The sequence below is a fragment of the Sus scrofa genome, chromosome 14 (genome assembly GCF_054392235.1).
Source record: "Sus scrofa isolate SSC_HxYL_T2T_F1_AM1 chromosome 14, Sscrofa_HxYL_maternal_Yorkshire_Landrace_v2.0, whole genome shotgun sequence".
NCBI lineage: Eukaryota > Metazoa > Chordata > Mammalia > Artiodactyla > Suidae > Sus > Sus scrofa.
Genome location: NC_139396.1, coordinates 13813663 through 13840861, shown reverse-complemented (window position 1 = coordinate 13840861; position 27199 = coordinate 13813663). Strand labels below are relative to the sequence as shown.

Below are 27199 nucleotides of genomic sequence, written 5' to 3'. Positions count from 1 at the left end.
TTGCCTGTGAAGCCATCTGGCCCTGGACTTTTATTTGTAGGGAGTGTTTTTATGACCTCTTCAATTTCAATTTTAGTGATCGGTCTGTTCAGTTGGTCTGTTTCTACTTGATTCCGTTTTGGCAGGCTGTAAGATTCTAGAAAATTGTCCATTTCTTCCAGATTGTCAAACTTGTTGCCATATACTTGTTCATAGTGTTCTCTTATGGTTTTTTGTATTTCTGCAGTATCTGTTGTGATTTCTCCTTATTCATTTATAATTTTGGTTATTTGGGTTCTTTCTCTCTTCTTTTAAATGAGTCTGGCCAGGGGGTTGTCAATTTTGTTTACCTTTTCAAGGAACCAGCTCTTGGTTTTATTAATTTTCTCTATTGTTTTTTGAACCTCTATTTTATTGATTTCTTCTTTGATCTTTATAATTTCCTTCCTTCTGCTGGCTTTAGGTCTTTTTTGTTCTTCTTTTTCTAATTCACTTAGGTGGAGGGTTAAGTTGTCAATTGGGATCTTCTTTTTTGAGAAAGGCCTGTATTGCTATACATTTCCCTCTGAGCACTGCTTTCGCAGCATCCCATAGATTTTGAGAGGTTGTGTGTTTATTATCATTTGTTTCAAGGTATTTTTTACTTTCCTTCTTGATTTCCTCATTGACCCATTGGTCTTTTAGTAGCATGTTGTTTAGTCTCCATGTAGTAGGTTTTTTTCTCATTTCTTTTCCCATGGTTGATTTCTAATTTCATGGCATTGTGGTCAGAGAAGATACTTGAGATAATTTCTATGCTGCTAAATTTATTGAGGTTAGCTTTGTGTCCCAATATGTGGTTGATTCTTGAGAATGTTCCATGTGCACTTGAGAAGAATATGTATTCTGATTTTTTTGGATGTAGTGTCCTGAAGATATCAGTGAAGTCTAACTTTTCTATTGTTTCCTTTAGGATCTCTGTTGCTTTATTGGTTTTCTGTCTGGAGGATCTGTCCATTGATGTGAGGGGGTATTAAAGTCTCCTACTATGATTGTATTCCCATCAATTTCTCCCTTTATGTCTGTTAGTATTTGTTTTATGTATCTGGGTGCTACTGTATTTGGGGCATATATGTTGACGATAGTAACATCCTCTCCTTGGATCGATCCCTTAATCATTGAATAGTGTCCTTCTTTGTCTTTCTTTATGTCTTTTGTTTTAGAGTCTATTTTGTCTGACATGAGTGTTGCAACTCCTGCTTTTCTGTCATGTCTATTGGCGTGAAATTTTTTTCCCCACCCTTTCACTTTCAATCTATATGTATTCTTTGTCCTAAGGTGAGTTTCTTATAGGCACCATATTGAAGGTTTTTGCCTTTTTATCCACTCAGCCACTCTGTGTCTTTTAATTGGGGCATTCAGTCCATTGACATTTAAGGTGACAATTGATAGATGATTGTTTATTGCCATTTTGAACTTCATGTTCCAGTTGATTTTATGGTTCTCCATTCTTTTTTTTTTTTTTTTTTTTTTTTTTTTTGTTGGGTGGTCTCCGGTTATTGTCTGCTTGAGTTTTTTTTTTTTTTTTTTTTTTTTTTCATTTTTTTGCGAATGCATTATTTGTTTTTGGCTTGTGGTTGCCCTGTTTTTTAAGTATACTAACCCCTTCCTATAATTGTGTGTTTTAGCCTGAGGGTCCTGTAGGTTCAAACACTTCATTACTATAATAAAATTAAGAAAAACAAACAAACAAACAAAAAGGGTCTATTTATTTCCTAACATCCCTTGCCCACATTTTATGATTTTGGGGACTCTTATTTTTTCTAATTTTATTTTGTTTGAAACATGTTCGTGATTAAATCTGTATGCTGGCTTATTTGAGTGACTGCTCTCTGATTGTGGTTTCCTCAGTCCTAGTTCTTCCTCTTCTTTTTTTTTTTTTCTTCCCTTTCTTTCCTTCCTTTCTTTTTGGCTTAGAGAAGCCGTTTCAGTATTTCTTTTAGCCTGGGTTTTGATTGCTGCATTCTTTTAGTTTTTTTTGTTGGAAAAAATTTTTATTTCTCCTTCTATTTTAAGTGATATTCTTGTTGGATAGAGTATTCTAGGTTGCATATTTTTTCCTTTTAGCACTTTAAATATCTGTTGCCATTCCCTCCTGGCCTGTAGAGTTTCTGTTGAGAAATCAGCTGATAATCTTATGGAGGTTCCCTTGTAGGTAACATTCTGCTTTTCTCTTGCTGCCTTTAGGATCCTCTCTTTATCACTAACTTTTGCCTTTTTTATTATGATGTGTCTTGGTGTGGGTCTATTTGGGTTCAGTTTGTTTGGGGCCCTCTGTGCTTCCTGTATCTTGCACTCAGTATCCTTTAGATTTGGGAAGTTTCCAGCGATAATTTCTTCAAATATATTTTCCATCCCCTTATCTTTTTCTACTCCTTCTGGAATTCCCATTATGCGTAGATTGGCCCACTTTATATTATGCCATAGGTCTCTTACATTGCTTTCCTGTTTTTTGATTTGGTTTTCTGTCTGCTGACCTCATTGGGTGATTTCCATTATTCTATCTTCCATATCACTGATTCATTCTTCTGCATTGTTCATTCTGGTTTTCACTGCCCTTAGTTCTGTTTGCATCTCTGCAAATGAATGTTCTAGTTTTTCTTGGCTCCTTCTTATATTTTCTAGGTCCTTTCTGAGGGTATCTGCATTGCTGTTCATATCTTCTCTTAATTCCTTCAGTACTTTCACTATTTCTCTTTTGAACTCCAGGTCTGTCAGGCTGCAGAGATATGTTTCATTGTTGACTGTTTTAGGTGAGTTCTCCTGTTGGTTTAACTGGGGGTGGTTTCTCAGCTTCTTCATCTTGCTTGTTGTTTTCTTTTTCCTGGGGGAGCTGTACTCTCCGTGGCTGGCAGCGTTTGCCTTGTCACTGCCATGGAATGTTTCCTGAGGGATGGCATTGTTGGTCAGTCTTTTTTGAGGCAGTGTGGCTTTTCTGGAGTGTTGGTGGGGCTAACAGGGTCTCTTTGAAGCAAAGGAGGACTTCCTGAGGGCAGACAGGACTGGGAGGTCCACACCACGATGATAGCAGATTTCACTCGGCCGGGCAGAGCTTGCTCTGGTGTTTTTAGGCTGTGGGGTTCTTGCAGGGTGTTGGTGGTGTTGGGCAGCTGTTCCTCAGGAGTGCAACACCCCCTGGGGCTGGAGCAGCTATCTGGGTCACTGAGAACCCAAGAGGCTCTTCCCCAGGGCAGCCCGACTCAGAAAGACTGTCTGAGAATGTAGGCAGATCTTTTCATGGCCCAGCCAGGCTTGTTCTAGCTTTTCTGGGCTGCAGGGGGTCCTGCAGGGAGCTGGCAGTCCTGTGCAGCTGTTCCATGAGGGTGTGGCACCTGCTGAGGGCTGGAGCGGCTAGTTGGGCCGCTGAAAACCCAAGAGGCTCTTCCCCAGGGCAGCCCGACTTGGAAGGACTGTCGGAGAATTAGGCAGATCTTTTCACTGCCCTGCCAGTCTTGTTCTAGCTTTTCTGGGCTGCAGGGGGTCCTGCATAGAGCTGTCAGTCCTGTGCAGCTGTTCTGCAGGAGTGCAGCACCCCCTGAGCACTGGAGCAGCTAGCTGGGCTGCTGCAAACCCAAGAGGCTCTTGCCCAGGGCAGCCTGACTTGGAAGGACTGTCTGAGAATGAAGGCAGATCTTTTCACAGCCTGACCAAGCTTGTTGTAGCTTTTCTGGGCTGCGGGGATTCCTGCAGGGAGCTGGCAGTCCTGTGTAGTTTTTCCGCAGGAGTGCGGCTCCCCCCAAGAGCTGGAGAAGCTAGCTGGGCTGCTGCGAATCCAAGAGGCTCTTCCCCAAGGCAGCCAGATTCAGAAGCACTGTCCAAGAATTACAGCTCAGCCAGGTTTTTTACAGCTCAGCCACATTTTTTGCAAGTTTTCTGGGCTTCAGAAGGTCCTGCAGAGAGCTGGCCATCCTGTGCAGCTGTTCTGTGAGAGTCCGGCACCCCCAAGAGCTGGAGCGGCTAGTTGGGCCACTGCGAACCCAAGAGGCTCTTCCCCAGGGCAGCCCAACTTGGAAGGACTGTCAGAGAATTAGGCAGATCTTTTCACGGCCCAGCCAGGCTTGTTGTAATTTTTCTGGGCTGCAGGAAGTCCTGCAGAGAGCTGGCCGTTCTGTGCAGCTGTTCCGTGAGAGTCCGGCACCCCCGAGACCTGGAGCAGCTAGCTGGGCTGCTGCGAACCCAAGAGTCTCTTCCCCAGGGCAGCCCGACTTGGAAGGACTGTCCAAGAATTAGGCAGATCTTTTCACAGCCTGACCAAGCTTGTTCTAGCTTTTCTGGGCTGAAGGCCTTTTCTCAGGGGCTGGTGGTGTTTGGTGCTGCTCCACGGGGGTGTAGCCCCTCCAGAGGGCAAGCAGGCCAGGGCAGGGACAGCCCCTGAGGTGGTAGGCTTCTGGCAATTGTTGAGGCCAGCCCTCCCAGATGGCAGGCAGCCCCAGGTCCCACATGTGCATAGGGGGTGGCAGGGGCGGGGGGAGGGGATACACTGGGAAGCACAGCTTTCTGATAGCTAGCGGCCAGTAAGCTTGCTGTGGTGTGGGGAGTATTCTGTGGGGACCCACCTCTTCTTCTCTCCCCTCTCCAACACGGGCGCAGACCTGGCTCTTCTTCCAGGTTCCCTCTGATGTGGCTTTCCACTTCCCCACCCTTAGAGTATTGCTCCCTCCCCCTGCAATGCTCTGCTTTCTAGTCTCCCAGGCAGTCTCTGCCCCGTCAAACTTGACAGACCAGTTTCTAGACCTCCCAAGCAGTCTCCACTCCACCCTGCCCCCCCCAGCCCTTTCCCGGGGACTAACCTCCAGAACTGAGGTCTAAGTGCCCAGCCCCCACTCAGGTGTCTCAATTTTTGGTGACTGTGTCCATAGTTCAGATGATCTGTTCAGTTCTCGGTCTGCTTTTCAGAACTCCAACTTACTGCTACACTCTTCTCTGCATCTGGAGATTCCTCTGGTTTAACCAAACCAGATCTTTCCGTCGAGAAGGTGACTTTCCAGGGTGCAGGATCCCTTGCTCCTCTGCAGTTCCCTTTCGGAAGTGCCCGTCCAGCTCGGATTCACCTTCTCTCACTCTCCTCTTTTCTCTTGTTTTACCTAGTAATGTCACAAAATTCTTGCCATTATTGGAGTTTAGGTTCATCTGCCAGTGATTGGTTACTGTTCTGTATGAGTAGTTTATCCTGTAGATGTGTTTTTTTGTTGTGGTTGTGTTTGAGGGAGAGGGTGAGCATGTCCCCCTACTCTTCCACCATCTTTTCTCGTCTCTCATAATTTCTAAATAGTAGTATCTTCTTTAGAAACCTATAAAATCCATAGAATTATTAAAGTTCTCAATGATTGGTGAGTAGGTATCTACATGTTTTAGATGTGCTAACAATTAGAAAATATAGGAAAAGTATCCCATTAACAGTAACAGCAAAAATTAATATTCAAGAGTACTCTTTAACAAACCTTATGGAGAAAAGAACACAAAGGTCTTTTTTTTTGTTGTTGTCTCACCCATGGCATATGGAGGTTCCCAGGCTAGGGGTCCAACTGGAACTGTAGACACTGGCCTATGACAGAGCCACAGCAATGCAGGATCTGAGATGTGTCTGCAACCTACACCACTCTCATGGCAATGCTGGATCCTTTAGCCCACTGAGTGAGGCGAGGGATCGAACCCACATCCTCATGGATGCTAGTCGGGTTCACTAACTACTGAGCCATGACAGGAACTCCAGGACAGGTTCCTTTTGACGTAACATGATACCATAAATAAATTAGTACATTTTTCAACTTTTAAAATTACAATGGCTAGCCTCATGGGGAAATTGGAAGAGATGAATTTCTACTTGCTAAAATATATTGGCCTCCTTCAATTTAGTGTCCTGAATGAGGTGGTGAGTCAGATAAGCTCTGAAGTCCATTTGAGCTCAAGGATTTTATTCTTCTTGACCTGAGAGTGCCAGGGAAGGTGGCAGCATTTCAGGGCTGATGCAGGTGCACTGGGTTTATGGAAGCCAATTTGATAAGCCTCACATTAGCTCCATGGAATGAAGTTCTGCTCTCAGGACATGCTGGCAGCCACCCCCACTTAGGACATAACCTGAATTTTAATGACTGAAGACATAGGTACCCTGTGGATATTTTCATAAATGCCAAAGTTCACACATTGTGGCTGATTGACAATAATGGCTAATAAACTTCAACAGAGTTTTTGCAAGGAACTGTATCTTATGATGAACACCATACTAGATGCTGATTGTCTGTTATTATTAATGCTATCTTCCTGAAATTTATCATGAATATTTATTTAGTCATGAACTATTAATAATTCATAGAGTATCATATAGGTTTGTAATCTTTGTGATATTCTTTCTTCCCGGAACAAAAAGTTAACTCTGTGTCAAAGAAGCCTTGCTTTGATAACATTTCTGTGGAAATAGTCAATATCGATGTTTCTCCAGCAGATGTATTTTCACCAACTTACCTTCTATTCTGAAAAAATTTCTTCTATTATGAAAAATATTTTATATTGATATACAAGTGTGTGCACCCATGGGTTTCAACTTTCAGCAGTGACCTAAGTTTGTGTTGATTCTCTTGTTTTATATCAAAGAACTCCAAGCCATTATTAGTATTTTACTTCATTTTAAAGTAAAAGTGGGAGCTCCTCTTGTGCCTCCGTGTGTTAAGAACCCAACATAGTGTCCATGAGTCCCTGGCCTCACTCAGTGGGTTAAGGATCCAGCATTACCTCAAGCTGTGGCATAGGTTACAGGTGTGGCTCTGATGTGGCATTGCTGTAGCTGTGGTGTAGGCTGGCTGCTGCAGCTCTGATTCGACCCCTAGCCTGGAAAATTCCATATGCCACAGGTTGGGTCCTAAAAAGAAAAAAAAGTAATAATAAATAAATTAAAAAATAAAAATAAAGTGATGGTGTGTTATGAGGCGTCAGGTTGTTTTAGGGATGATGATGTGCTACCAAATGATCTTTGCACATTAACAGCTTAAAAGAATGCTCATAGATATATTTCTTCAAGTCAATCTTTAAGAAATCAGATTTCCCCATAAACACAGAGCTTTGACATTCTAGTATATAATATAATTTATTTAATTCTACTTTCATACTTGTAATAATCACGAGGATTGGTAGATGCTACATTTCTGAAACCCTGACATTAATTTAAGGAACTCAGCAGAAAAGATAAGGTTTCAGAAAATTGCAAGTGATGTAATGTTAACAGTTCATAGGACTCTGATACAGATCACCAGTTTGCATTCTCCTGCAATAGAAAAACTCACCACATTTCATCTTCCTCATGACTACAGGTGTTGAACAGTAATCATGTTAAGGAAATGTCTATTCAAGTCTTTTGCCAATTTTTTAAATAAGAGTTGCTTTTTGTTGTTGAATTATACAAGTTATTTCTACATTCTCTATATCAAACACTTCTCAGGGATGTTGTTTGCAAATATTTTCTTCTATTCTGTAGGTTATCTTTTTACTTTCTTGGTTATGCCATTTGCTGCACAAATGTTTTTAATTTTGATGAAGATCAGTCTTTTTGTCTAAATAATATTGAGCTGATTTCTCATCAGAAACCATGGAGGCAGTAGTGTTGCAAGAAAATGGCATGTTAATGGATGGTCATGTCTTGGGTCTTGGGTAAATTTCTGGGAGAGGCTTCCAAGTGAGGGCTCGTGGCTTTGTGCAGGAGAGAAAAGAGCAAGCCATAGTAAAGAGAAAGTGAACTTATTTAGAAAGATACATATTCCATAGACAGAATGAGGACTTTCTCAGAAAGGGAGAGCTGGCTTGACATGTGGGGTTGTTAGTTTTTATGGTCTGGATAATTTTATGGGCTAACAAGTGGGAGGATTATTCCAAATATTTTGGGGAAGGGGTAGGCATTTCCAGGAATTGGGCCACTGCCCAGTTTTTTGGCCTCTTATGGTCAGCCTTGGAACTGCCATGGCACCTGTAAGTATGTCATTCAGCATGCTAATGTGTTACAATGAGCATGTAATGAGTTTCAAGATCTACTGGAAGTTGAATCTTCTACCATCTTAGGCCTAATAGGCTCTAACCACTTTTTGTCAATGTTCTAACCACTGTTCTTCTCAATGGCTGTCATTCTTTTAATGGTCATGCCTTCCCCTCCCCTCCTGTTTCGGTAGGAGGATATATTCAAAGTTCTGAGAGAAAAATAAAAGTCAAATGAAGTATTCTATATCCAATAAAACTATCCTTCAAAGACAAAGGGGAAATGAACTTATTTTGAGCTAAACAAAAACAAATAATTCATTCGTTATAGACCTGCCTTACTAAAGGGGTGACATCCATAAAAAATGTCAGATTAGATAGTTCCAGGGGCCTATCCCTCCATAGAAACACTGAAAAAAATCAAGCAAAAAAAATAAGAATCACCTTAGTCAGAATTGTTGAAAACGGAGGTTTACAGCAACAAAGAGAACAATGAATCAAAAAAAGCCAACTTTAAATTGGTAGGAAAGCATTGCAACGTTTTTACTTGTACTGACGTGTACCAATGACCTGCACCATTCCTTAGCCTTGGTAACAGTCTTGAAGAAAGTAGCCTTCAACCCTTGTCCCTGGCTAAAGGGAGTAGAGAAGACCTAATTTACAGTGACTCATATTTGTCTGCTTTGATCCATCTTAGGTATTACCTGGAAGATTGATAGAAGGTGCTTGTCTGTTTAACATAATTTGGAATTTGCTCAGGCCAGAAAATTGCCTACACAGGTAGCATTCCTCAAAAAATTGTACAACAAATGAACAAACTACTGTAGCTTAGGGCAAAAGATATGGTTGAGAGATAATAATAAACCTGCCAAAAGCTTAGGGAAAGTGTTTCTCTGAAAAATTAGGGCATTCAAATGTACTTGTGTATGGTGGTATATTTATGTGTATAGACATGCATATAACCTAGGCATGACACATGCTCAGAAAAGACCTGAGAAGAGTCTGAGCCTTCCTTTCTGGCTGATCTCTAAGGTCAGCACAAACAGGTAGTGAAGGTGAAGGCAGAGTTGTAACTTGCCTGGCTAGGCAATAAAGGAGTGCCCAAACACAGAATCAATGTGAGAAAACTGCGAGAGATTTTGATTTTCCTTTTTTCATTTTTAGGCATTGGTGGACTTTTAGCTTCCTAAGAACTTTTCAAAGCCCCTGTGAATATTTTATTCCCCAGTTTTTTCTTTTATATTATTTGGCTGGTCTATTGTCTGTTCCCACTAGTATTCCCTGCCTCAGGCAGCTGTAAATTTAAACAATTGCCTGTAATTTTTGAGACAAGTGCTCTCAAAGAAGCCTTTTGACAGTGGTTGAACTCTCGCTAAGGTCATATACCCCTTAAAGTAGGGGTTCCAAGGAATCATCAGTCAGATCAAGTAATGGTAATTCTCTGGCAATGGAGCTTAGGAAAAACTCTAACCCTCGTTCTGCCCCCTCCTGGAGCTGGCAGCCTGCTAGTTTTCACTGTGATTGGGAGCTGTTAGTTTTCAAAGCTACCATGGATCTGGAGAGTGGAGGATGGGGCTGGTGCTAGTTAAAACACACCAAAACAAACTTATAAGCTTTTGCACAGCAGAGGAAACCATCAACAAAATGAAAAGGCAATCTAATGAATGGGAGAATATTTGCAAACCACATCAGAAAAGGGATTAATATTCCAAATACATAAAGAATTCATGCAACATTAGGAAGTAATGTGAAACAAGAAAAAAAAAAAAAAACTAGGCGTTCCCATTGTGCTCAGTGGTTAAAGAACCTGACTAGTACCCATGAGGATGTGGGTTCAATCCCTGGCCTGGATCAGTGGGTTAAGGATCTGGCATTGCCATGACCTGTGGTGTAGGTCACAGAGGAGGCTCAGATCTGGCGTAGCTGTGGCTGTGGTGTAGGCCGGCAATTTACAGCACAGCCACAGCAATGCAGGATCTGAGCTGCATCTGTGACCTACACCTCAGATCATGGCAACACCAGATACTTAACCCACTGAGCAAGGCCAGGGATTGAACTGGCGTCCTTATGGATACTACTCAGGTTCATTACTGCTGAGCCACAATAGGAACTCTGAAAAATATTTTTTTAAAAAAAGATCAAACTACATCCAAAGTTAGCAGAGGGAAGGTACTAACAAAAATCAGAGCAGAATTAGGTAAAGTAGAGACCAGAACAACAATAGAAAAAAAATTCAACAGCATATTAAAAGGAACATACACCGGGAGTTCCCATCATGGCTCAGTGTAAACAAATCCGACTGGGAGCCATGAGGTTGCAAGTTTGATCCCTGGCCTCGCTTAGTGGGTTAAGGATCCAGCATTGTCATGAGCTGTGGTGTAGGTCACAGACATGGCTTGGATCTGGCATTGCTGTGGCTGTGGCTGTTAGCTCTAGCTCTAATTAGCCTGGGAATCTCCATATATCATGGGTGTGGCCAAAAAAGCCTAAAAAAAAAAAGGATCATACACCATGATCACACGGGATTTACCCCTGGGATGCAAGGTGGTTCAATATATGAAAATAAATAGATACAATACACCACACTAATAGAATGAAAGCTAAAAGTCCAATAATCATTGCACTAAGTGGGGAAAAAGCAACATCCTTTAACTGTAGCTACTATACTTTCATGACCACTACTCTCTCATGGCCATACACACACACACATGAATATTCCTAATCTTTAAATATATACAGACCCCCAAACACTATTCATCATCCTTGCATTTCCAGAATAAAACATTACCACTACAATCCCCAAATATTTCCAAACATGAAAATCCCAGCATCCTGGGAAACCACTGTGAACATTTCCAACAACCCCAAACCCCATGAGTTCATACATGCACTGACAGATATACACATAAACCAGTACATACACCTGGACACAAGGACATTTCTCCAACATATCATTATGAATACACATAAAACCCCTTGAAAGTCCCAAAGTACACATCTCAAACCTCCACACCCCTAAATATTCACATAGAACCATACCACATACCTCCAGTACAACTACAATTCTGCCACTCTTCTGCGTACACATAACTCCATTACTACATTAATGCAAAAAAAAATTTACAGGTACAAAAATAACCTCCTAATGAAAAATGCAAATAGATACCATAGAAAATATTCATCCAATCTGCTATGCTCCTTGAATACACACAGAAACTCAACAAACATGTTTCTCACCACAAGCCCCAAATATACCCACAATTACCCAGCACACTACGTATATGGAAACATACCACCGTGTACCCTCAAATGCACATAAAGCTTCACGTTGCCTATATATACATAATCCCACATTCCTAAATAATTACAATGAAATAACTCCAGTCATCTTCCAAAATACAAATTCATAATAACCTCACACCACACAACCCACACAATCCATTCATCTGCACATATACAGCATATCACCAGTCCCATAAAATAGTCATAGACCTACCCTCACACACCCCAAACCACAAAATTCCTGAAAAACCACCATAAGAAACACATGCAATAATACACAATTCCCAGAGATCCCATTGTGGCACAGTGATGAAAAGATGTTCAACATCACTCATCATTAGAGAAATGCAAGTCAAAACCTCTATGAGGTATCACCTTACACCAGCCAGAATGGCCATCATCAAAAAGTCTACAAACAATAAGTGCTGGAGAGGGTGTGGAGAAAAAGGAACCCTAGTACACTGTTGGTGGGATTGTAAATTGGTGCAACCACTGTGGAAAACAGGTTGGAGATTCCTCAGAAAATTAAAAATAGAACTACCATTTGGTCTGGCAATCCCACTCCTGGGCATCTATCCAGAGAAAACCATGACTCGCAAAGACACATGTACGCCAATGTTCATCGCAGCACTCTTTTCGATAGCCAAGACATGGAAAAAACCTAAATATCCATCGATAGAGGAGTGGATCAAGAAAGATGTGCTACATATACACAATGGAATATTACTCAGCCATTAAAAGGAACAAAATACCATGGCCATCTGTATGTCTTCTTTGGAGAACTGTCTGTTTAGATCTTCTGCCCATTTTTTGATGGGGTTGTTTGTTTGTTTGTTTGTTTGTTTTGGTATGGAGCTGAAGAAGGTGTTTATACATTTTGGAGATTAATCCCTTGTCAGTCGAGTCACTTCCCAAGATTTTCTCCCATTGTGTGTGTTGTCTTTAAGTTTTGTTTAGGGTTTCCTTCGCTGTGCAGAAAATTCTAAATTTCATTTAGTCCCATTTGTTTCCTTTTGTTTTTACTGTCATTGCTCTAAGAGGTGGATCTGAGAAGATGTTGCTCTTGTTTATGTCAGAGAGTCTTTGGCCTAGTTTTATGGTGTCTGGTCTTCCCTCTAGGTCTTGAATCCATTGGGAGTTTATTTTTGTGTACGGTGTTAGGGAGTGTTCTAATTTCATTCTTTTCCATGTGGCTGTCCAGTTTTCCCAGCACCACTTATGGAACAGGCTGTCTTTTCTCCATTGGGTATTCTTGCCTCCTTTGTCATTGATTAGTTGGCTGTAGGTGCATGGGTTGAATTCTGGGCTTTGTATCCTTGTTCCACTGATCTATTTCTGTCATTGTGCCAGTACCATATGGTTTTGATGATTGTTGCTTTGTAGTAGAGTCTGAGGTCCGGGAGCCTGATTCCTCCAGCTCCATTTTTCTTTTTCAGGATATCTTTGGCTATTCTGGGTCTTTCGTGCTTCCAAACAAACTTTAAAATATTTTGTTTGAGTTCTGTGAAAAATGTCCTTGGTAATTTGATAGGGATTGCATTGAATCTGTAGATTGCTTTGGGTAGTATAGTCATTTTGATAATTTTTAAAAAATATTTTCTAGGACTGCACCCACAGCATATGGAGGTTTCCGCACTAGGGGTCTAATCAGAGCTACAGCTGCTGGCCTATGCTAGAGCCACAGCAACATGGAATCCAAGCATCTGGGACCTATGCCACAGCTTACAGCAATGCCGGATCTTTAACCCACTGAGCAAGGCCAGGGAGCAAACCTGCAACCTCATGGTTCCTAGTTGGATTCATTAACCACTGAGCTATGTCGGGAATGCCCTCATTTTGATAATATTGACTCTTCCAATCCAAGAACATGGTACGTCTTTCCATCTATTTGTGTCATCTTTGATTTCTTTCATCAGTGTCTTATAGTTTTCAGAGGACAGGTCTTTTGTCTCTTTAGGTAGGTTTACGCCTAGGTATTTTATTCTTTTGGCTGTGATGGTAAATGGGATTGTTTCCCTAATTTCTCTTTCTGCTCTTTCATTGTTAGTGTATAGCAATGCCGTTGATTTCTGTGTATTAATTTTGTATGCTGCGACTTTGCCAAATTCATGGATGAGCTCCAACAGTTTTCTGGTAGAGTCTTTAGGATTCTCTAGGTATAGTATCATGTCATCTGCAAAATAGCGATAGTTTTACTTCTTCCTTTCCAATTTGGATTCCTTTTATTTTTATTTTTTTCACTGATTGCTGTGGCTAGGACTTCCAAAACTATGTTGTTTGGCCTGGGGATTCTCAGCACTGATGTGTGAGGCAAGATTTTCTCAAAATGGCCACTTGCAGAGAAAGGCAGCTGCTGATGAACATTCCTGAGAGCTTTGCTTCCAATGTCCTTCCCCTACAATGAGCCACATTCAACCCTGTTTTCCCAGGAGGTCCTCCAAGAACTGCAGTCATGTTTGACCCACATTACTATAGAGACTTTGCTTTGCCCTGGGACCCAGTGCATGAGAAAGTCTGGGTGTGCCTTTTAAGAATGGGGTCTCCATTTCCCCCAGTCCCATGGAGCTCCCGTGCACAAGCCCCCTGGCCTTCATTGCCAGATGCGCCAGGGGCTCTTTCTCCCAGTGCCAGATCCCAAGGCATGGGAGTTTGATGTGGGGCTCAGAACTCTTACTCTTGTAGGTGAGTCTCTGTGAACCAGTTACTTTCCTGTCTGTGGATCTTCCCACCGGGAGGTATGGGGTTGCATATATCCTGTAATCAACCCACCACCTCTTGATGTGTCCTCCTCTTTGTCTTCTGGAATAGGATATCTTTTTGAAAGTTTCTGGTCCATTTGGTTGAAAATTGCTCAGCATTTGGTTGTAAATTTTGTTGTTTTTAGGAGAGAAATTGATCTCCAGTCCTTCTATTCAGCCATCTTATTTCTGTCTCCTACCCAGTTGATTCTTACCTAATGCATTTCTTGATTGTTATTGAACTCTTGCATCACTTGCCAATCTATGCTAGGATATCTGTTTTTGTTTTTGTTTTTTGGTGGCATGGCCAGTCCAAAGTATGTCTATGGCCAGAGAATGAACAGCCTGTCACAATTGTAACCAAAGCTACAGTAGTGACAATCATGGACCCTTAACAAGCTGAGCCAGAAGGAAACTCCAATTCTGTCATTTCCTGAGAGTATTAGACTACAAATCAATGCTTATTGTTAGATTCAGCAAAGTTGCCCCCATCACTGACAATAATATGCAGTTTGAACATGTGTTGATTGACATTTTTATGTTAAAATGGAAGACACTGGTGAAACTATGAGGATGTACAATAGATCTTTATTCATTTTCCACTCAATTTCCAGTGTCCTGAGCTATTTCTTGTGAACTGGATGAGCATTCTCAAACTGGAAAACCTTCCTTCTAGCTTTCATACGCTTTAGAATGCAAACACTAGACTGGCACCCGTTTAATTGTTCACACATTTTATTCACCTGCCTCATGGTAGGGCCGGAAATCACTGAAGCCTTCATGCAACCTGCTCCACAGTGGTGCCAAAAACCCTGGTGTAAACACTGCAAGGACACCGAGCTCCAGTTGGTGGCGGTGGGGGAGGGGCACAGGGCGGTGGTGAACTCACTGGGACAAGGCCACAAATAACCCACAGAGTGACTAAGAGTGCACAGCAGGACACCCAAGAGGTGAAAAGTCCGTTTTCCTTACTCCTGCTTTCAAATAATTGATTCTAAAAGCTGCCATGATTGGCCCCGCCCCCAGCCGGGATGACCTTTGGAACCCCACCCTCCACGCTGGCACGTGTGTTACTGGCTTCCCAAGCGGTCAGGCCTCAACAGATGCTCTGAGCAGCTGGAGGACAGTGGAGCGCATGCCGGGGATCCCCGCCCCTAGTGGGTGTGCACATGCATGCAGGGGTGGGGCCTTGCGGAGCTGTCCTTGGAGGTTGCTATGAAAGAGGAAAGCAACGGAGGATTGGGATCCCCTGGGAAGATTTTATGGCAAGGTCTTCTCAGCACTTTTGTGGTCCTCTCTTCTTAAAACTAGGGGTTGTGAGATGAGCCCCTGGGATTTTAAAATTGCAAACGTGAAATCCATTCATTTAGATATGACCCTTGTGAAAGAGTTTTGGAGAGCACCAGCCTAAGCACAGTATCTTCAAACTGGGGCAAGTGCTTTCACGCCCTTTTGGGCTGCAGTTTCTTGGGTTTCCTTAGTTTTTTTCTCCCCAGAAATAGTAGATGCTTTTTCCTAGCAAGCCTGATAGTTCCATTAAAGAACAATTCTAGTGAAGAATTTTAGACCTGAGAAACACTCTAAGAGCTACTGTCTCTTGGCTCCTCCATTCCTAGAGTTTTTCCAAATGAATTGATTCTGCTATAATGTTTTTACTTAGTGAATTTTTTTTTAATACGTGGGGGTTCTTCAATAGATGTGGATTCATATATGTTGCCTCTGCAGGGTTTTTGTTGTAACTTTGAGCAAGTTTTGACAGTTTGGGTCAATTCCAGTTGACATAGCGTTCCCAAATTTTATTCTCTCCTCCTACTTTTCAGCAATATATTACACAATTTCAGTTGGAGAAAAAATAGTAGTGGAATCAATTTACTGACTTGAGTTTGTTATACTTTCCAAAGAAATTTCAATCATCAGATTCTTTTACTGGTCAGTGCAAGATTAGTACCGTTTCTACTCCACAGAATACCTCTGAAGATCCCTCACATCTAACACTACCAAAGCCTCTAAGCTCAGAGACTGAACATTCTACAAGACACAAACATGGTATCTCACCATACCGCTAATATTCCATGCTTGTGTAGGATATCATGTGTTTTCGGAGGTCTGTGATCCATATACAGAGATTTTTTTTTTCTCAGCAGTCAATACCACACCCCCAGATTCTTGCAGGAATAGTCAGAGATCATTATCCAAAGGAGTTTTATCTATGCCCTTCTGTTGTCTGTCTCCCCAAGTTACATTTGGACTAATTTGATTATATCTGTGGTCTAGGATTTTGATATAGTACAAAAGTGATTATAGAATTGGAACTGGATAATTTTTCACAAGTTTTTGCAGGTTTTTATGTCAGTAGTCCAGAGAAGACTCATTGAAATTCTGTGTCATAGCCATGAGTGAGAATCTTTTATTAACTACTGACTGACTAGACAAGAGGAGGAAGCAACAAGGAAACCTGCCTTTCTGGAGTGCCAGGGTACATTATTTTGCCACACTATTCCCCTAATATGAAGCTATTGGTTAATAATTTAAAGTTTTCCATGATAAATGCTCAAGCCATGAGAAATGTCTCCAAACTGTGTATTTTCTCAACACTTAGTTTGTTTTTTTTTAAAGTTCACCATGATTTGCCTTGAATTGCTCTTACCTCATCTTCTCAGCTAAGGTCAAGGTAGAGTACACAGAATAGTTACCAAAGAGAATGAAAGAGAGAAGTGTTGCAGTTCTCATTGTGGCTCAGAAGTTACGAACCTGACTAGTATCCACGAAGACTTGGGTTCAATCCCTGGCCTCTCTCAGTGGGTTAAGGATCCAGTGTTGCCCCAAGCTATGGTGTAGATCACAGATGTGGCTTAGATCCAGCATTGCTTTGCTGTGCCTGTGGCATGGGCCAGCATCTGCAGCTCCAATGATTCAACCCTTAGCCTGGGAACTTCCATATGCTTAGGTTGCAGCCCTAAAAGAAGAGAGAGAGAGAGAGAGAGAGAGAGAGAGAGAGAGAGAGAGAGAGAGAGGAAGTACCTGTAAGAAGACAGTTCCATACTGCAGACCACTAAATGCCTTGGAAATATTAAAATGGATAAACACTGTGTAAGTCACTCCCTTCAAGTGGCCAAGAAAACACTCTCTGAAAGTACCAAATATATACCATTTTCAAATTTAGAAAAAAAAAACCCTTAGAAATCACAAGTAAATTGGTCAGGAGTTTAGAAATGCCTTTCCTACACAACTGTTAGAAAGAAGAGGAAAGAACCTGGGCCTGGCTTCAAAATTCAATGCCTTTCTTCTTCAATAGCCACCATTTTTCATGCAACTTTTTTTTTTTTTTTGCAGGGAGCAAGAAGCATTTAGCAGACAGTAAAGCTTGAAATTCAAGAGATTTGCTTGCAATCCTCTGAAGTCTTCACCTCTCATCTCCCTTGACCAATTTCCTAGCAATCTTCTTCTATGAAACACAAATACTCTTTCATTTTGACACATAAACCCAGTGCTGAATGATAGCTCTTCCAAATCCCATATCATCAAAAGAGGCTGAAGGGGTGTGTGTGTGTGTGTGTGTGTGTGTGTGTGTGTGTGTGTAGGCAACTAGGGTGTCTTCTATTGGAGCCAAGTGGCACATTCAAGAATCTTTAATCCAGTTAAGGATTCTTACAATGAGTAATTAACAATTTAGTTTACTGTGCTATACTTTTTTTCAAAGAGTTGCCAGATAAAATACGAGATCTAAGTTTAATAATAAATTTCAGATAAAAATGAAAAAATGTTCAGTAAAACTATGTCCAAAATATTGAATGGGAAATGATTATACTAAAACACAACATATTGTTTACCTGAAGTTCTAATTCATTTGGGTACTTACTATTTTAATTAAATACACCTGACCATCTTATTCTTTCCAAAACTTTTGATTTTAAGGGGTGTAGAAATTCTTGTTCTGGAATTCTACTCCCGTCTAGAAAGGAATCTCGTTAATGTAAGAAGAGAGTCATTGTAAACATCCGCAAATGTATTGAAAATATATTAAGTTTTAATCAGAGAAAACCCTGCATTTTAAAAAATGCAAATATATTGCATTCTAAATTCTTTACATAACACATCTATGGAAGGATTTAAATAAACACTAGTTCCCTATGGGAAAGAGGACTAGGTGGACAGGGGAAAAAGGTGGGAGGACGCATGACTCAACACTGCATATTCCATTTTGCACAATTGGATTGTGATCCATGAGGAGGTATTATTAGTTTAAAATATTAAATTATTTACAGGGAAAAAGTTAAATATTTAACAATAATAATTTCTGGTCTTGGACTTGTGGGCTGCACAACCACGTTTCTGATACACTGGGGCTCTCCAGAACAAAGGAATATTAAGCTGGTCCTGCTGGATATTGGTTGGAGCACAAGGACTTCTTCATTAGGAATTATATACCTACAGCTATGAACATATTGGATATGCTGAGACGATCCTAATTTCAAATACTTTGTTCCATGGCACCATTACTACAGAAGTGTTTATCAGATGATAAATTGTGAATTTTGTTCAGAAAGTCTAGCCTCTGTTGAAGTAAGTTAAGAGCCAGATAGGAAGCAGAGTGGGTTGAGGGACAAAAAATTGGGTTGATGGATAAAGAAGTGAAAGGAAACATCAAGTCAAACCTTGGTGCTCTGACTCTGAAAACCAATTCATAGATTGCCTGAAGAGGCACTCAACAATTTATGAGTGATTGTTTTTTCTATTTCTTTAATTTTGTATCTATATGAGTGATAGATGTTCACTAAACTTACTGTGATGATCATTTTATGATTGTATGTAAGTGAAATCATTAAGCTCTATGCCTTAAAGTTTAAAAAAACTGAAAAAAGAGAGCTAATGGATTGAGTTAATATTAATGTATCAATATTGGCTCACTAGTTGTGACAAATGTGCCATAGCAATATAAGATCTTAACAAGAGGGGAAATTGGGTAGGGGGATACACAAAGTCTTTGTATTATTTTGCAACTTATTCATACATCTAAAACTCTCCCAAAATAGAAGTTTGATTTAAATACAAACATAAAAAAATGAATGAAGAAAAATGTACTGGAAATCATTGAAATGTCGCTTGTGATACGTGAACTTCATGGTATAGAAATAATTTTTCAATGGAGTTATTTTAAAAGTTAATCGGGGAGTTCCCGTTGTGGCTCAGTGGTTAATGAATCCGACTGGGAATCATGAGGTTGCGGGTTCCATCCTTGGCCTTGCTCAGTGGGTTAAGGACCCGGTGTCGTGTGAGCTGTGGTGTAGGTCGCAGACGCGGCTCGGATCCCGCGTTGCTGTGGCTCTGGTGTAGGCCAGCGGCTACAGCTCCAATTGGACCCCTAGCCTGGGAACCTCCATATGCCATGGGAGCGGCCCTAGAAATGGCAAAAAGACAAAAAAAAAGTTAATAGGAAGGTCACGTGGGATCAAGGCTGGGTTGGGGCGGGGTCAAGGCGTGGTGGGGGCGGGGTCAAAGCCTTGGCCAGGGCGGGGGCAGGGTCTAGGCCCAGGGCTGAGTCAGGCCAGGTTCAGGCCCAGGTCCACAACACTGACAATGGTCTCAGAGGCGAGGCTTCGACAAGTAGGAGGCCAGCCTGGGGCCCTCCTCTGGCTGCAGCTGGTGCTGCTGCCGCCATGGTCGCCCACCACCACCCTAAACCTGCGAGGGTCCTGGGCCGACCCCGGCCCAGCTCCTGCAGCCGTGCGAGCGGTGGAGGGTGGGCCTCTGACTCCGGAAGCACAGCCATTGGCCTGGGCAGCCACAGGTGCGTGGGGGCCTCTGTGTGGGGCTGAGAAGGTGGGCCTGCAGGGCCTGAGGGGGCTTGACTGTGACCAGGGCTTGGTGCCCAGGGTCACTGAACCTCTTCTTTTGTTTGCGGTCAGGTCCATCTAATCAGGCAGCCCAGAGACCATCTTAACACAGGTGGGTCACAGGACCCCTACTGAGGGGCCTCTGGGATGGAAACTGCCCCAGGACCCTTGTGGGGCTGTGCAAGTGGGCACTGGCAGGGTCCGGCCTGAGGCTGGGTGGAGGAAAGCCCAGGACTGCTGAGTGAGGAGCCCTGAGTCCCTGGGGCCCAGGCCCTAGAGCAGGATGCCTGCTCTAGGGGCCCTGGCCTCACCCCTGCCCTCAGGTGTGGGTCCTAGAACCATGGCTGTCTTCATTAGCTCACTCCCTCTTATTTATTTAATTTTTTGGCCACTGCATAGAGTGTTTTTTAATCAATTAATTTATTTTTTCCGCTGCTGGCCGCGGCTTAATGTGGGATTCCCAGTTCCTGGACCAGGCATTGAACCCTGGCCGTAGTGGTGAAAGCACCAAGTCCTAACCACTAGACCACCAGGGAAAGCCCACCCCTCTTATTTATAAATGGAGAATCCTGAGTCAGAGGCAGGGAGTGACTTTCCCCAGGTTGATGCTGAAACTCAGTCTCTGTGGACATGCTCTGAATTGAATCTCAGAGACAGAGTTGTGGGTGAAGTAGAAAAGAACAGCTTAATTGCTTTGCCAGGCAGAGGGGGCCACAGTGGGGTAAGAGCCTCAAGGCTGTGTGCCCCCACCTCGAGGGGTGAGTGAGGTTCAAAGAGCAGGGCTTGATCAGCTTGTAGACTTTCTTCTGATTGGTGAGTGGTGAGGTACTTGGGAGTCAACCTCATCCACCTTCTGGTTCCACCTTGTTTGGGTCTATGTGCTTGTGTGCAGCATATAGGTAACTTCTTCCACCTGGTGGGGTTTCAGTATCTGCAAAACATTTCCAAGGACATGGCTCAGAATATTATCTATAGTCCTTGAGGAGGAGCTAAATATTCTTACTCTGTTTAATCGTTAAAATATTATTTTGCTTTGCTTGACTATTTCCCTTTCTTCCTGCACTTTTCCATTTCTCCAGGTAAATGTACTCTGTGACTAAAGTTTTCTACAGACAAAAGGCAGGCAGAGGACATGGGTGGGGGTCTATTAGGGGAGGGCCTCATGGGGTCCTGCTAAGTTCCATGGTCACACATCACCCCAGACTCCTGCCTGCAGATCTGCTTCTCTAAGATACTGGGGCAAAGTGGAGGGGCACCGGCCCTTAGAAGCTATGATTTGAGTGCATAATGTTGGCAACTTCGGAGACCTTGAGTTGTTGAGGTGTGTTAGTTCAGGGAAATAAGGCCTGGCACATGGCCACCCTTTGGCAGACTCCCTCAGTGATGTCCAGCTCAGCGGATATGCTGCCATGAGCTGTTGCCACCTTTGGTCACCTTGGCATCTCACCACAGCCCTGGGCCTTCATGCTCAGAAAGCCTGCTCCATTGTGCTCTGCTGTCAAATTCTCAGTGGTAGCTGGTAAAGGCAGAGTCCAGGCAGCCGTGTCCTTTTGGCCAGGCCACTGGACACTTGCCCTTGGTTTTCCCATCTGTGAAGTGGAGGGGGCCTCCCTGGTAGTGGCATTTGGGGTCTCACCAATGTCTCTATTGTAGGTGGCAGGGGAGTCTCCACAGCATGCGGGAAACCCAAGGTGATGTGGCGGATCTCTGGTGGTCAGGATGTGGTGGCTGGCCAGTGGCCATGGCAGGCCAGCCTGATGTACCAGGGCTTGCATGTCTGTGGAGCTGTCCTCATCAACTCCCGCTGGCTGGTTTCTGCTGCCCACTGCTTTCTCAAGTGAGTCCTCTTTCCTAGGGTGCCAGCAGAGGCACTGGCAGGGGAGGAGTGAGGGTGTCCCACCCCAGCTCCTCTGGGCTTTCCTCTGGGGCTGTCTGTGGCCCAGAGGTCCATGTCATTCCTGCCTTTGACCTGTGTACCTTCTACCTGGACTGTCCTCCTGGCTCCCTTTCCCAGACCCTCCCCAGACTCTGCCCTCAGCCCCTGGGCCTGTCTCCCAACACAGATGTGCCCCAGAAGAGTAGCAGTGTCCATTCTGGCTGCCATGCAGTGTGGACCAATCTCAGATCACAGTTTCTCAAGGTCCCCACATTTCCAGGTTTCTGAGTCTAGGCAGGGACATGGGACCTCATGTCTGGCAAGCAGCTGAATGGCTCTACTTTTTACTCTTGCAAAACTGTGTGCCCAGGAGGAAATATGGTCACTAGTGTGCATGTGGGAGATGTGGTGCCAGGCTGTGCGGGTGGGAGATGGGGCACCCTGGGAGAGTGATGTGGCTGCTCAGGAGTCTGACACACCTGGCCCTCCTGGGTCTGCTCAGTGCCCAGCTTGTGAACAGATGAGGAGGCATCCCCAGGGAGTTGGAACATCACAGCCCAGGTCTGGGAGCTGGAGCTTTGGGAGCTCAGAATCTGATCAGCACCTACTCTATGGGAGCAGCTGTGTTCAGGGCAAATGCAAGTTTCTGTTTCCTACACTCAGTTGCTCCTTTACCTTACAGATCTTTGGCAAGTGCTTCTAACTGAGCAGAGAAACAGCTATTGGGCAGGAGGGTGGTTAAAGAAGGGAGGGGTCAGGAAAATTGTGGGGCCATAAGGTGGGTTGTAGGAGCCTTGGGAAGGTAAAAGTAGAGCTGGGATCAATCCAGAACATCTCCTGTAAACAATCCAAGGGCCTTCATTTGATGAGCCCACCAAAGACCTTTCCAGCACAAGGATTCAATGCTCCTCTGATTCTTGCATAGGTGGAGAAACCATATGTCTAAGGTTGTAAGTAGAATATCAGTCTCAAGAAAGAAGTGCTCCTGAACTTTAGGAATGCAGAGACCAAGGCTGGCACCATGGGGGGGTGCATGGGTCCAGGTGGATGTCAGCAGTTAGATGAATATGCAGGGGAAGAGACCTAGCCCACACTCAGGGATGATGGTGACAGCATGCTCTTCCTCCTCCAGAAAATCCCATGCTCCAGAGAACTACCGGGTCCTGTTAGGAAGCACGCAGCTGTTTGAACACACTCAGCACACCCTGGAGATGCCCGTGAGCCAGATTGTCATGCACCCAGACTTTGAGAAGCTTCATCCCTTCGGAAGTGACATAGCCATGTTGCAGCTGCTCTTTCCTGTGAACTTCACTTCCTACATCATCCCTGCCTGCCTCCCAGTCCCTGGCTTGCAGCTGCTTAATAATGCATCCTGCTGGATAACTGGCTGGGGGATGCTCAACGAGGAAAGTGAGGGGGTAGGGGAGAGTCTGGGATGGGAGGGCAGATAAGGGGGAAGCAAGGAGGAGGAAGAAGGGAAGGAGGACAGAGGAGGGGAGGAGGGAAGTAGGGGTCCCCAGGCAAAACAACGGCTGGACCTTGGTCCACTGTGCCTCATTTCCAGAGGACTGGACCATTCTGGCTCTAGTTCTGAAAGTGTGTGATTCTAAAATTCAGTGTTCCCTAAGTGCAAAGCTCTGAAAATCTGGGAATCTTTGACTGTTGGATGTTAAGAACTCAGGTTCTTGGAACCTGTCAGCTTCTTGATTTCAAGGCTTTAATCAACTATAGATCTAAAATGACTTGATTCAACTCAGAGGTCATACTTGGGGCCTGGCCCCTTCTAGGCCACTGAGGAACCAATATTTCCCATTGGAGGCACTTAGGAAAAATGGATAGAAAACATATTTATGACTTCTGACCTGTGAGCCTCCAAGGTCAAGTTAGAATGACTACAACTTGAGTGTTTCACTCTTTGAACCTCACTTTGCTCTTCTCCCAAACCAGGTCAGCTGTCTACTTTGTGGGTTTATTAGGTGAACTGAGTAACACAGAAAAAGGTTGTGTTTTTCTGAGATTGAAAGGGAAGAAATGCAGGCAAAAACTCATGAGTAAGAGTCTTTATTAAAGAAAAGAGTGTTTATGGTTTGGCACAAGCTTATGTGGCAGAATTAGGGGGGAAAGAATGTGTATTTGCAATTATTTGTAAGGTTGCAATTTGGTAGGTGTTTCTCAGGATAGGAGATCAGGAGAGGCATTTTGATCAGAACTTGTCTTCACTGGGTGGGATGTGCCGGCATTGCTGGCCCTTCTCAATAGTGTATCAGTAACAATCCCCAACCACAGGACAGACAACCAGGTCCCCAGCATTGTCACATACACACACACACACACACACACACACACACACACACACACACACACACACACACACAGAGTCTGGTTCTTCCTTGAGGACAGGGACTCTGTCTTTCTTGTTTTAATATCCCAGCCTATGCCCCTGGGCCTGGCAGCGGAGTAGGTGGCAATGCTGCCACCCTGGTCCTGTAGACCACCCGTTCTTGCATGGACCTCCAGACTGGTCTGCTAGCTCCCACCCTGTGTGCCCTACTTTAGTCTCCACACAACTGCCTGAGTGTTTGCTTTGAAGCAGGTGTTGTGCCAGTTCCCTGGGCTTTATCCTCAGTGCCTTCTCATTTATGCTTAGAAAACTGTCCAAATGCCCTACCTTGGCTCTCAGGCCCTGTGCAATGTTGGCCCCCATTCCTCTCTGCTCAGCTCCCACTGCACCCTCACCCAGGTCATTCCAGCCACCAGGCCCCTTCCTGCCTTGAATATCCTGAGGCTGTCCCCACCTCAGGACCTTTACCTTGGCTGTTTCCCCAGCCTCACAGGCTCTCCCTGCTAATCTGGGTGACTCATTTCTTTGATATACAACTCAGCTCCTCCTCTGAAGAGTTTTCCTTGATGTGAAACCTAAAACAGGCAATGCATAATGTCACATTTCCCTGTTGTATTTCCTTACCACACTTCTCAGAGCTAAATAATCCTACTTATTTACTTCACTTACCCTGTTTCCCCAACTAAAAATGTTCCCCTCTATCACTAGTGTCTAAACAATAGCTAACCTGAAGACAGATGAATAAATGAGTGATTGAATGAGAGGATGGATGGGGGATGGATAGGAGGGAAGATGAGTGCATGGAGGGGAAGATGGTTGAGTGGGTGGGAAGAGGGATGGAGAGAGTGGATATATTGATTGATGGAGGGAGAATGGGGAGATAGATCCAAAGATGGATAGGCCAGCAGATAGATGGAAGGGTGAGTGGATGAATGGGGCATGAGACAAGATGGGTAGATGATGGACGGAGGAATTAGTGGAGGGAAGGAAAGGTAATGATTGACAAATGGAAGTGGAAAGGATGGTTTGTGAAAGGGTAGGTGGGTTGGTGAATGGTTCCTAAGCATCAGTGATTGGCATGCATTGGTAGGATTTGCCTTTTTCTTTATGGACTACGAGTGGTGTGGTCTATTGCTATGAGAGAGGTGGTGGGAATAGGATGAGTTTGGAAAAGTTTGAGAAACAGGGGAGGCCTTATTAGGCATAGGTAGAAGACTGATAGGTGAAAGCTCAGCCTTGCTGAGAAAACCCTATGATGCAGGGGTGGTGGTGAGCAGTAAGGCAGAAGAGCCTGTAGCTAAGCTCTAGCAAACTTCACTGACTTCCTTCTTATCCTCACAGCACCTCTGCCCACACCCTTCCATCTCCAGGAGGCTAAGGTGGGCCTCATTGAGAACCAGTTCTGTAATCTGGTATATGGACACAGGCTCAGCAAGAACTTCTCCGTGTACGAGGAGATGCTGTGTGTTGGGGACTTCTCTACAGGAAAGGCCATCTGCCATGTAAGTGAGGTCATTTCCCTTCTTCCCTGGCCTGTTCTCAGGGCCTCAGTTTCCATGGTGGGAGGCTGTGTTGCCTCCACTCTCTTTGTGGAGACCCCTGGTACCTTCTGTTTCGTCCCTCTACCTATGTTCCCAGGCTCTATCTCTTGGTAGTGTCCCCCAGGCTAGCCCCTTCCTCAGCCCATTGCACAGGAGGACATCTACTACTGGCAGGACACTCCAGCAGCATCTATTTTCGAGGCATATTTTAAAACCCTTATTGAAATATACATACAGAAGAAGACATTCATACTCTTTCCCTATGTGTGTAGTTGGATGAACTTTCACAGTGCTACACCCCAGGTGGCCAACACTCCTCTCCCCTTCTTGTCACCAACACTCAATGGAAACTCTCATCTTCACCTTAACACTTTATATTAGATTCTGAATTTTCCATAAGTAGAACTTATTTCCAGTTGTCAGATTTTCACGTCTTAACATTATGTTTGTGAGGTCCATCCACACTGTCACACGTAGGTATAGTTTGTTCAGCCTCATTGCCCTGCAAGACACTATCGTGTGAATTGAATTCGATGGGCAGTTCTGCTCTTGATGGATATTTTAGTAGCTTCCAAGTTTTTCATTTCATTTCACTTCCAGAGGTTTTCTATTTGATTTCACAGAGTCCCCTGAGGAGAATTGTTAGATTAAAAGCTATCTGCATGTTCAGCTTTGGCAGATGTTACCAAACATCTCCGGAGGGGTTGCACCAGTTCCACACATTCCAGCAGTGGCTGAGAGTTTACAAGCTCACCAACACTTGGCACTTTCCATCCTTCCTAATGGTGATGATTTATTGTGGTTTGCATTTTCCTGATGACGGATGAAATATACTTCCGTACGTTTATTGCCGTTGAATATCTTCTTCCTAATTTACCTTCCATTTTTTTCCCCCTGTGTCTTTTTCTTTAGGGGCTCTTGGTACATGTGTCTATGATATACATTCCAGACATGAGTGTACTGTTGAATTGTGAAGATGTCTATCCACTCTCTGTAGTGTCCTATTTTAGAAGTGGGCAAACAGGCCCAAAGAAGGAAAGCACTCCCGTAAAATAAGGAGGGCCTGCGTGTTCTGACTCCAAGCTTCACCTGGCCTCCAGGCCTTCACCACATCCCCTCAGGGCCCAGCACCCTGAGCTGGCATTGGGTGCCAAGCTCTTACACAGATGGCATCGTGGAGTGGAGGGCAGAGGGTGAGGGTTCTGGAGTTAGAGGCACTGCTCTGCCCTTGGGTGGTCTTTTCACCATCTGAGCTGTGTCCTATTCATGGTGTAGGAGTCTGAGGCCTCCTTCATGGGATTGTTGAAAGGGTGGTGTAGGGGGTTGGATAGTGTCCCCTAAATTTGTATCCATTTGGAATCTCAGAATGTGACCTTCTTTGGAAATAAGTCTTTGCAGCTGTGATTAGTTAAGAATCTTGAGATGTGACCATTGTAAATTTCAAGTGGGCCCTATACCAATGACTTATGTGAAGAGGGCTAGACACAGAGACACTTGCTTTCAGACTTCCAGCTTCCAGAACCATGAGAGGATACATTTGCATTGTTTTTATAGTTACCCAGTTTGTGGCACTATGCCTTGGCACCCCAGGAGATGCACACAGGAGGGAC

The 27199-nt window shown here is 43.8% G+C and overlaps 1 pseudogene; it reads right to left on the bottom strand.

The window, feature by feature from the left end:
- LOC146396326 (NUT family member 2G-like) overlaps positions 1–19656 on the bottom strand; it is a 77435-nt pseudogene extending 57779 nt beyond the window's left edge.
- Between the last annotated feature and the right edge of the window lie 7543 nt (positions 19657–27199).